The sequence below is a fragment of the Megascapheus bottae genome, chromosome 1 (assembly GCF_031878675.1).
Source record: "Megascapheus bottae isolate mThoBot1 chromosome 1, mThoBot2.hap1, whole genome shotgun sequence".
In the NCBI taxonomy this organism is placed as follows: Eukaryota; Metazoa; Chordata; class Mammalia; order Rodentia; family Geomyidae; genus Megascapheus; species Megascapheus bottae.
The window spans coordinates 11701547-11711837 of NC_143509.1; positions in this window are offsets into that span (position 1 = coordinate 11701547).

Here is a 10291-nt window from a genome sequence, read left to right on the forward strand (position 1 = left end):
TTAATTTTGGGGTGAGGATCAGGTTGAGGGTTAGGTTTAGTGTTAGAGTTAGGGTGAGGGTTAGGGTGAGGGTGAGAGAGTTAGGGTTAGGGTTAGCGTTAGGGTGATGGTTAGTGTGAGGGTGAGGGTTAGGGTTAGGGCTAGGTTGAAGATGGGGGTTAGGGTGAGTGTGAGGGTGAGGCTTAGGGGTCGGGTGAGAGTGAGGGTTAGGGTTAGGGTTAGGGTTAGGATTGGGTTAGGGTGAGGGTTAGAGTGAGGGTGAGGGTGAGGTTTATGGTTAGGATTAGTACTAGGGTTAGGGTGAGGGTGAGAGTGAGGGTTAGTGTGAGGGTGAGGTTTAGGGTTAGGGTGAGGTGAGGGTAGGGTTATGGTTAGGTTATGGTTAAGGTGAGGGTTAGGGTGAGGTGAGGGTGAAGGTTAGGGTTATGGTTATGGTTAGGGTTAGAGTTTGTGTTAGGGTTAAGATTCCGTTAGGGGTTAGGGTTAGGGTGAGGGTGAGGTTGATTGTTAGCCTTAGTGTTAGGGTGAGGTGAGAGTTAGGGTAGGGTGATGGTTATTGTGAGGTGAAGTTGAGGGTTAGGGTGTTGGTTAGGGTATGGTTTAGGGTTAGGGTTAGGGTTAGGATTGGATTAGGGTGAGGGTGAAGTTTAGGGTGTGTGTTAGGGATAGGGTTACGGTCTGGGATATGGGTTAGGGTTAAGGGTTAGCCTTAGGTTTAGGATTAGGGTGAGGGTCAGGGTGAGGTAAGGGACAAGTTTAGGGTGAATGTGAGGTTTACTTTTAGGTTTAGGAATAAGGTTAGGTTTAGGCTGAGGGTTATGGTGAGGGTTAGGGTTAGGGTTAGGGTTAGGTTTAGGGTGAGGATCACGGTGAGGGTTAGGTTTAGGGTTAGGTTTAGAGTGAGGGTTCATTTGAGCGTGAGGGTTAGAGTTAGGATTAGGTGGAGGTTTAGTGTGAGGGGGAGAGTTAGGGTGAGTGTGAGGGTTAGGTTAGGGTTAGGGTTAGGGTGAGGGTTAGGTTTAGGGTGACGGTGATGGTTAGGGCTAGGTTTAGGTTTAGGCTCAGGGTGAGAGTTAGGCTGAGGGTGAGGGTTAGGGTGAGGGTGAGCATTAGGGTTAGGGTTAGGGCTAAGGTTAGTGTGAGGGTTAGGTTTAGGGTTAGGGTGAGGGTTAGGGTGAGGGTTAGGGTTAGGGTTAGGGTTAGGGTTAGGGTTAAGTTTTGGGTTAGGGTTAGGGTTAGGTTTAGGATAAGATTAAGCTTAGAATTAGGGTTAGGGTGAGGGTGAGGGTTAGGGTGAGGATTACGGTTAGGTTTAGTGTTAGGCTTGGAGTGAGGGTTAGTTTTATTGTTACGGTTAGGGTTGTGGTTGGGGTTAGGCTTAGGGTGAGGGTTAAGGTTAGGATTAGGGTTAGGGTTAGGATTAAGATAAGGGATAGAGTGAGGGTGAGGGATAGGGTGAGTGTTAGCTTAGGGTTAGGGTTAGGGTTAGGGTAGGGTAAGGGTGAGCGTGAGGGTGAGGGTGAGGGTTAGGGTGAGCTTTAGGGTTAGGGTGAGGGTTAGGGTGGAGTTAGGGTTAGGGTTAGGTAGGGTAATGTTGAGGGTGAGGGTGAGTGTTAGGTTGAGGGTGAGGGTTAGGGTGAGCGTGAGTGTGAGTGTGAGGGTTAGGCTTAGTGTTAGGGTTAGGGTGATGGTTAGGGTGAGGGTGAAGTTGAGGGTTCTGGTGGGGGTTATGGTTAGGTTTTGGATTAGGTTTAGGGTTAGGGTTAGGGTGAGGTTAGGGTTAGGGTATGGTTGAGGGTGAGGGTTAGGGTGAGGGTTAGGTTTAGGGCTAGGTTGAAGGTGAGGGTTAGGGTGAGTGTGAGGGTGATGGTTAGGGTGAGGGATTGCGTGAGGGTTAGGGTTATGGTTATGGTTAGGGTTAGGATTGGGTTAGGGTGAGGGTTAGAGAGAGGGTGAGGTTTATGGTTAGGATTAGTGTTAGGTTTAGGGTGAGGGTGAGAGTGAGGGTTAGTGTGAGGGTGAGGTTTAGGGTTAGGGTGAGGTGAGGGTAGGGTTATGGTTAAGTTATGGTTAGGGTGAGGGTTAGAGTGAGGTGAGGGTTAGGGTGAGGGTGAGGGTGAAGTTTAGGGTTACGTTTAGGGTTAGGGTTTGGGTTAGGGTTAGGATTATGTTTGGGGTTAGGGTTAGGGTTAGGGTGAGGTTGAGGGTGAGGTTGAGTGTTAGGCTTAGTGTTATGGTGAGGTGAGAGTTAGGGTAGGGTGATTGTTATTGTGAGGTTTAGTGTTAGGGTTAGGGTTAGGTTTAGGATTAGGGTGAGTTTGGGTTAGGGTTAGGGTGAGGTTGAGGGTGAGCGTTAGGGTTAGGGTTAGGGTTAGGTTTAGGGTAAAGATTGGGTTAGTGTGAGGATTAGAGTGAGGGTGAGGGTGAGGGTTGGGGTTAGGGTGAAGGTTAGGGTTATGGTTAGGGTTAGGTTTAGTTTGAGGGTTAGGGTGAGGTGAGGGTTAGGGTGTGGGTGAGGGTGAGGTTTAGGGTTAGGGTTATGATTAGGTTTAGGGTTTGAGTTAGGGTTAGGGTTATTTTAAGGTTGTGGGTGAGGGTTAAGTAAGGTTGAGTGTTAGGGTTAAGTTTAGTGTTAGGGTGAGGGTGAGGTTTAGGCTTAGTGTTAGGGTGAGGGTGAGGGTTAGGTTATGGTGAGGGTTAGGGTTAGGGTTAGGTTTAGGGTTAGGGTTAGGGTTAGAGTTAGCGTTAGGGTGAGGGTTGCGGTGGGGTTAGGATAAGGGTTAGTTTAAGGGTTATGGATACGGTGAGGGTGAGGTTTAGGGTTAGGGTTATGGTTACGGTTTGGGTGAGGTTTAAAGTGAGAGTTAGGGTTAGGGTTAGGGTTAGGTTTAGATTGAGGGTTAGGGTGAGGGTTAGGTTGAGGGTGAGGGTTAGGCATAGTATTTCGTGAGGGTGAGGGTTATGGAAGGGTGAGGGTTAGGGTGAGGGTTAGTGTTAAGGTTAAAGTTAGTATGTGGTTTAGGGTTAGGGTTAGGGTGAGTGTTAGGTTGAGGGTGAGGTAGAGGGTGAGGGTTAGGGCTAGGGTTAGGGTTAGGGAGAGGGTGAGGGGAAGGATTAAGGTTAGCGTGAGGGTTGGGTTAGGGTGAGGTTTAGGTTTAGGGTTAGGCTTAGGGTGAGGGTTACGTTTAGGTGAGGGATCGGGTTAGGGTGAGGGTTAGGGTGAGGGTGAGGTTGAGGATTAGGGTTAGGGTTAGGGTTAGGATTAGGTTTAGGGTGAAGGTGACGGTTAGTGTGATGGTTAGGGTGAGGGGAAGGGTTAGGTTTAGTGCTAGGGTTAAGGTGAGGGTCAGGGTTAGAGTTAGGGTGAGGGTGAGGTTGAAGGTTAGGGTTAGTGTGAGGGTGATTATGATGGTTTGGGTGATTTTGAGGTTGAGGGTTAGGGTGAGGGTTATGGTTTAGAGTGAGGATTAGGCTGAGGGTTATGTTTATTTTGAGGGTGAGTGTTAGGGTTAGGGTGAGTGTGAGGGTTTGGGTGAGGGTGAGGTTTAGTGTTAGGGTTAGGGTTAGTGTTAGGGTTAGAGTGAGGGTGAGAGTTAGGGTTAAGGTTAGGGTTAGGGTGAGGGTTTGGTTAAGGGTTAGGGTTACGGTTACGGTTATGGTTACGGTTAGGCTGAGGGTTAGGGTGAGCGTGAGGGTCAGGGTTAGGCTTAGTGTTAGGGTGAAGGTGAGGGTTAGGGTGATTGTGAGGGTTAGGGTGAGGGTTAGGATTATGGTTAGGGTTAGGTTTAGAGTTAGCTTGAGGTTAGGGTTAGGATGATGGTTAGGGTGGGGTTAGGGTTAGGGTTATGGTTAGGGTGAGTGTGAGGGTTAGGGTTAGTTTTAGGGTGAGGGTGAGAGTTAGGATGAGGGTGAGATTTAGTGTGGGAGTTAGGGTGAGCATTAAGTTTATGGTTAGGTTTAGTGTTACGGTAAAGGTGAGGGTGAGGTTGAGGGTGAGGGTTATGGTTAGGGTGAGTGTGAGGGTTAGGTTTAGCCTTAAGGATAAGTTTAGGGTTAGGGTCATGGTTACGGTGACCTGTGGGTTAGGGTGAGTGTGAGGGTTAGGGTTAGGCTTAGGGTTAGGGTTAGGGTTAGAATTCCAGTTAAGGTTAGGGTGGGAGTGAGGGTTAAGGCGAGTGTGAGGGTGAGAGTGAGGGTTAGGTATAGTGTTAAGGTTAGGATTAGGGTGAGGGTTTGGGTAAGGGATAGGGTGAGGTTGAGGGTGAAGGTGAGGGTTAGGGTGAGCGTGAGGGTGAGGGTGATGGTTAGGGTTAGGGTGAGTGTGAGGGTTCTGGTGGGGGTTAGGGTTAGGTTTAGGATTACGGTTACATTTAGGGTTAGGGTTAGGATTAGGGTTAGGATGAGCGTTAGGTTTAGGGCTAGGTTGAAGGTGAGGTTTAGGGTGAGTGGGAGGGTGAGTGTTAGGTTAGGGTTAGGGTTAGGATTGGATTAGGGTGAGGCTTAGAGTGAGGGTGAGGGTGAGGTTTAGGTTTAGGATTAGTATTAGCGTTACAGTGAAGGTGAGAGTGAGGGTTAGTGTGAGGGTGAGGGTTAGGGTTAGGTTTAGGTGAGGGTAGGGTTATGGTTAAGTTATGATTAGAGTGAGGGTTAGGGTGAGTTGAGGGTTAGGGTGAGGGTGAGGGTTAGTGTTAGCGTTACAGTAAAGTTTAGGGTTTGGGGTAGGGTTAATATTTGGTTTGGGGTTAGGGTTAGGGTGAGGGTGAGGGTTAGGGTGAGGGTGAGTGTTAGGCTTAGTGTTAGGGTGAGGGTGAGAGTTAGTGTACGGTGATGTTTAGGGTGAGGTTTAGTGTTAGGGTTAGGGTTAGGTTTAGGTTTAGGGATAAGGTCAGGATTAAGGTTAGGGTGAGGGTTAGGGTGAGGGTGAGGGTTACGGTGAGGGTTAGGGTTAGGTTTAGGATTAGGGTTAGGTTTAGGGTTATGGTGAAGGTGAGGGTTTGGTGGAGGTTGAGGGTGAGGGTTGGGGTTAGGGTTAGGGTTAGGTTTAAGATTAGTGTGAGTTAGGGTTAGGTTTAGGGTGAGGGTGAGCATGCGGGTTAGGGTGAGGGTTAGGTTTAGGGTTAAGGTTAGGATTAGGGTTAGGGTTAGGTTCAGGGTCAGGGTGGGGTTTAGGGTGAGAGTGAAAGATAGGGTGAGGGTTAGGGTTAGGGTTAGGGTTAAGGTCAGTGTTAGGGTGAGGGTGAGGGTTAGGCTCAGTGTTAGGATGAGGGTGAGGGTTAGGGTGAGGGTGAGGATTAGGGTGAGGGTGAGGCTTAGATGAGGTTTAAGATTAGGGTTGTGGTTAGGTTTAGGGTGAGGGTTAGGGTGGGGTTTTGGTTAGGGTTTGGATTACGGTTAGGGTGAGGGTTACGGTTAGGGTTATGGTTAGGGTTAGGGTTAGGGTGAATGTTAGGGTTAATGTTATGTTAGGGTTAGGGTGAGGGTTAGGCTTAGTATTACGTGAGTGTGAGGGTTATGGTAGTGTGAAGGTTAGGGTGAGGGTTAGTATTAGGGTTAAGTTTGGGCTTAGGGTTATGGTTAGGGTGAGTGTTAGGGTTAGGGTGATTGTTAGGGTGAGGGTGTGGGTTAGATTAAGGGTTAGGTTTAGTTTTAGGATTAGGGTTAGAGTTAGGGTTAGGGTCAGGGTGAGGGTTAGGGTGAGTTTGAGGGTGAGGGTTAGGTTTAGGGTTAGGGTTGGGATTAGGGTGAGGGTTAGGGTTAGGGTAAGGGTGAGGGTGAGATTTAGGGTGAGGTTGTGGGTTAGGGTTAGGGTGAGGGATAGGGTTAGGTTTAGGGTGAGGGTGAGTGTGAGGTTTAGGCTGAGGGTTAGGTTTAGTGCTAGAGTGAGGGTTAGGGTGAGGGTTAAGGATTGGGTTAGGGTGAGAGTTAGGATTAGGTGAGGGTGACGGTTAGGATTGGGTTAGGGTGAGAGTTAGGATTAGGTGAGGGTTAGGGTTACGCTTAGGGTTAGGGTTAGGATTTCGGTGAGGGTGAGGGTTAGGCTGAGCGTGAGGGTTAACGTTAGTGTTAGGGTTAAGGTTAGTGTGAGGCTTAGGGTTAGGTTTAGGGTTACTGTTAGGGTGAAGTGAGCATGAGGGTGTTGGTTAGGTTATGGATTAGGGTTAGGGTTAGGGTTAGGATTGGGTTAGGGTGAGGTGAAGTTAAGGTTGTGTGTTTGGGTTAGAGTTAGGGTGAGGGTTAGGGTTAGAGTTAGGATTATGGTGAGGGTGAGGGTGAGGGTCAAGGTTAGTGTGAGGGTGTTGTTTACTTTTAGGGTTAGGAATAGGGTTAGGTTTAGGCTGATGGTTATGGTGAGGGTTAGGTTAAGGTTTAGGTTTAGGGTTAGGGTTAGGGTTAGGGTGAGTTTTAGGCTTAGTGTTAGGGTGAGGGTGAGAGATAGTGTAGGGTGATGCTTAGGGTGAGGTTTAGTGTTAGGGTTAGGGTTAGGATTAGGTTTAGGGATAAGGTGAGGATTAGGTTTAGGGTGAGGGTTAGGGTGAGAGTGAGCATTACGGTGAGGGTTAGGGTTAGGTTTAGAATTAGCGTTAGGGTTAGGTTTAGGGTTAGGGTTAGGGTGAGGGTGAGGGTTCCGTTGAGGTTGAGGGTGAGGGTTCGGGTTATGGTTAGGGTTAGGATTAGGGTGAGTTTGGGTTAGGGTTAGGCTTAGGGTGACGGTGAGGGTGCGGGTTAGGGTGAGGGTTAGGTTTAGGTTTAGGGTTAGGGTTAGGGTTAGGATTGGGTTAGGGTGAGGGTTAGAGTGAGGTTGAGGGTTAGGGTTAGGGTTAGGTTTAGGATTAGGGTGAGGTTGAAAGTGAGAATGAGGGTTAGGGTGAGGGTGAAGATTAGGGTTAGGGTTAGGGTTAGGATTAGGATTAGGGTTAGGGTGAGGGTGAGGATGAGGGTGAGGGTTAGTTTTAAGGTTACGGTTAGGGTTAGGGTTTGGGTTAGGGTTAGGGTTATGGTAAGGGTGAGGGTGAGGGTTAGGTATGGGTGAGAGTTAGGGTTAAGGTTAGTGCGAGGGTGAGGGTGAGGGTGAGGGTTAGGCTTAGTGTTAGGGTAAGGGTGAGGCTTAGGGTAAGGTTTAGGGTTAGGGTGAGGGTTAGGATTGGGTTAGGGTGAGGGTTAGAGTGAGGGTGAGGGTGAGGGTTAGGGTTAGGATTAGAATTAGGGTTAGGGTGAGGGTGAGAGTGAGGGTTAGGGTGAGGGTGAAGTTTAGGTTAGGGTTAGGGTTAGGATTTGGTTAGCGTGAGGGTTAGAGTTAGGGTGGGGGTGAGGATTAGGATTAAGATTAGGATTAGGGTTAGTGTTAGGGTGAGGGTGAGGGTTAGGGTTAGGGTTACCGTTAGGGTTATGGTTTGGGTTTGGGTTAGGTTTATGGTAAGGGTGAGGGTGAGGGTTAGGATAGGGTGAGGATTAGTGTTAAGGTTTGTGTTAGGGTGAGGGTGAGGTTTAGGCTTAGTGTTAGGGTGAGTGTGCGGGTTAGGGTGAGTGTGAGGCTTAGGGTGAGGTTTAGGGTTAGGGTTAGGGTTAGGGTGAGGGTTATTGTGTGGTTGGAGTTAGGGTTAGGGTTACGGTTAGGGTGAGGGTTAGGGTTTGGGTGAGGTTTAGGGTTAGGGTTAGGGTTAGGGTGAGGTTGAGAGTTAGGGTTATGGTTAAGGTTTGGGTCAGGTTGAGGGTTAGGGTGAGGGTTAGGGGGGGTGAGGTTTAGGCTTGGTATTACGTGAGTGTGAGGGTTATGGTAGTGTGAAGGTTAGGGTGAGGGTTAGTATTAGGTTTAGGTTTGGGCTTAGGTTCATGGTTAGGGTGAGTGTTATGGTTAGGGTGAGTGTTAGGGTAAGGGTGTGGATTATGGTGAGGGTTAGGTAGGTTTAGGATTAGGGTTAGGTTTAGGGTTAGGGTTAGGGTTAAGGTTAGGGTGAGGGTGAGGATGAGGGTGAGGTTGAGCGTGAGGTTTAGGTTTAGGGTTAGGGTTGGGATTAGGGTGATGGTTAGGGTTAGGTTTAGGGTGAGGGTGAGATTTAGGGTGAGGGTGACGGTTAGGGTTAGGGTGAGGGATAGGGTGAGGGTGAGGGTTAGGATGAGATTTAGGGTTACTCTTAGGGTTAGGGTGAGAGTTATGGTTAGGGTTAGGGTGAGAGTTAAGATTAGGTGAGGGTTAGGGTTATGCTTAGGTTTAGGGTTAGGATTAGGGTTAGGGTTTGGGTGAGGGTGAGGGTTAGGGTGAGGGTGAGGGTTAGGGTTAGTGTTAGGGTTAAGGTTAGTGTGAGGGTTAGGGTGAGGGTTACTGTTAGGGTGAGGGTGAGCGTTAGGGTGTGGGTTAGGGTATGGTTTAGTATTAGGGTTAGGGTTAGGATTGCGTTAGCGTGAGGATGAATTTTAGGTTGTGTGTTAGGGATAGGGTTACGATTAGGGTTAGGGTTAGGGAGATGGTTATGGTGAGGGATAGGTTTAGGGTTAGGGTTAGGGTGAGGGTTACGTTTAGGCTGAGGGTGAGGGTGAGGTTTAGAGTTAGGGTTAGGGTTAGCTTTAGGTGACGATGAGTGTAAGGGTGAGGGTTAGGGTTAGGGTTAGGTGGACGGTTAGTGTGAGTGTTAGAATGAGGGTGATGATGAGGGTTAGGGTTAGGGTTAAGTTTAGGTTTAGGGTTAGGGATAGGGTGAGGGTGAGAGTGAGGGTTAGGGTGAGTGTTAGGGTTAGGGTTAGGGTGAGTTTGAGGGTGAGGGTTAGGGTTAGGGTGAAGGCGAGGGTTAGGGTGAGGTTGACGGTTAGGGTGAGGGTAAGGGTTAGGGTTAGGGTTAAGGTTAGTGTGATGCTTAGGTTTAGGGTTAGCGTGAGTGTTAGGGTGAGGATGAGGGTGAGAGTGATGATTAGTGTTAAGGTTAGGGTTAGGGTTACGGTTTGGGTTAGTGTTAGGTTTAGGTTTAGGATAAGGTTAAGGTTAGAATTATGATTAGGTGGGGTGAGGGTTAGGATGAGGGTTAGGTTTAGGGATGGAGTGAGGGTTAGGGTTAGGGTTACAGTTAGGGTTGTGGTTAGGGTTAGGGTAAGGGTGAGGGTTAAGTTTAGGATTAGGGTTAGGGTTAGTGTTAGGATTAGGATTAGAGTTAGGGTGATGGTGAGGGATAGGGTGAGTGTTAGAGTTAGGGTTAGGGTTAGGGTGAGGGTTAGGGTTAGATTTAGGGTTAGGGTGAGGGTGAGGGTGAGGTTGAGGTTGAGAGCTGTGGTTAGGGTGAGCGTGAGGGTTAGGTTTAGTGTTATGGTTAGGGTTACAGTTAGGCTGACGGTTAGGGTGAGGGTTAGGGTTATGGTTAGGATTAAGGTTCGGCTCAGCGCTTGGGTGGGGGTTAGATTAGGATTCTTAGTAGGCTTAGGGTTAGGGTTAGGATGAAGGTTAGGTTTAGGGTTAGGGTTAGGTTTAGAGTGACGGTGAGGGTTAGGGTGAGGTTGAGGGTGAGGGTTAGGCTTAGGTTTAGGGTAAGGATTAGGGGTAAATTTATTGTCAGCAATCGGGTTAGGGTTAGGGTGAGGGTGAGGGTTAGTGTGAGGTTGAGGGTGAGCATTAAGGTTAGGGTTAGGGTTAGGATTAGGGTGTGGGTTAGGGTGAGGGTGAGGGTGAGTGTTAGGGTAAGGGTGACGGTTAGGTTGAGGGTGAGGGTTAGGGTTAAGGTTAGGGTTAGGATTGGGTTAGGGTGAGGGTGAAGTTTAGGGTGAGTGTTAGGGATAGGTTTATGGTTAGGGTTAAGGTTAGGGTGAGGGTTAGGCTTTGTGTTAGGATTAGGGTGAGGGTGACGTTAGGTTTAGGGTGAGGGTGAGGTTTACGTTTAGGGTTAGGGATAGGGTTAGGTTTAGGCTGAGGGTTATAGTGAGGATTAGGGTTAGGGTTAGGTCTAGGTTGAGGGTTAGGGTTAGGGTTACGGTTAGGTGGAGGGTTAGTGTGAGGTTTAGGGTAAGGTTGAGTGTGAGGGTTTTGGTTAGGTTACGGTTAGGTTTAGGGTTAGGGTTAGGGTGAGGTTGAGGGTGAGGTTTAGGGTGACAGTGAAGGTTAGGGTTTCAGTTACGGTTAGGGTTAGGGTTAGTTTGAGGGTGAGGGGTTGGTTTAGGTTTAGGGTGAGGGTGAGGGTGACGTTTAGGGTTAGGGTTAGAATTAGGGTTTGGGTGAGGGTTATGGTTAGGGTTAGGGTGAGGGTGAGGTGAGGGTGAGGGTCATGGTTAGCGTGAGGGTGAGAGTGAGGGTTAGGATGAGGGTGAGTTTTAG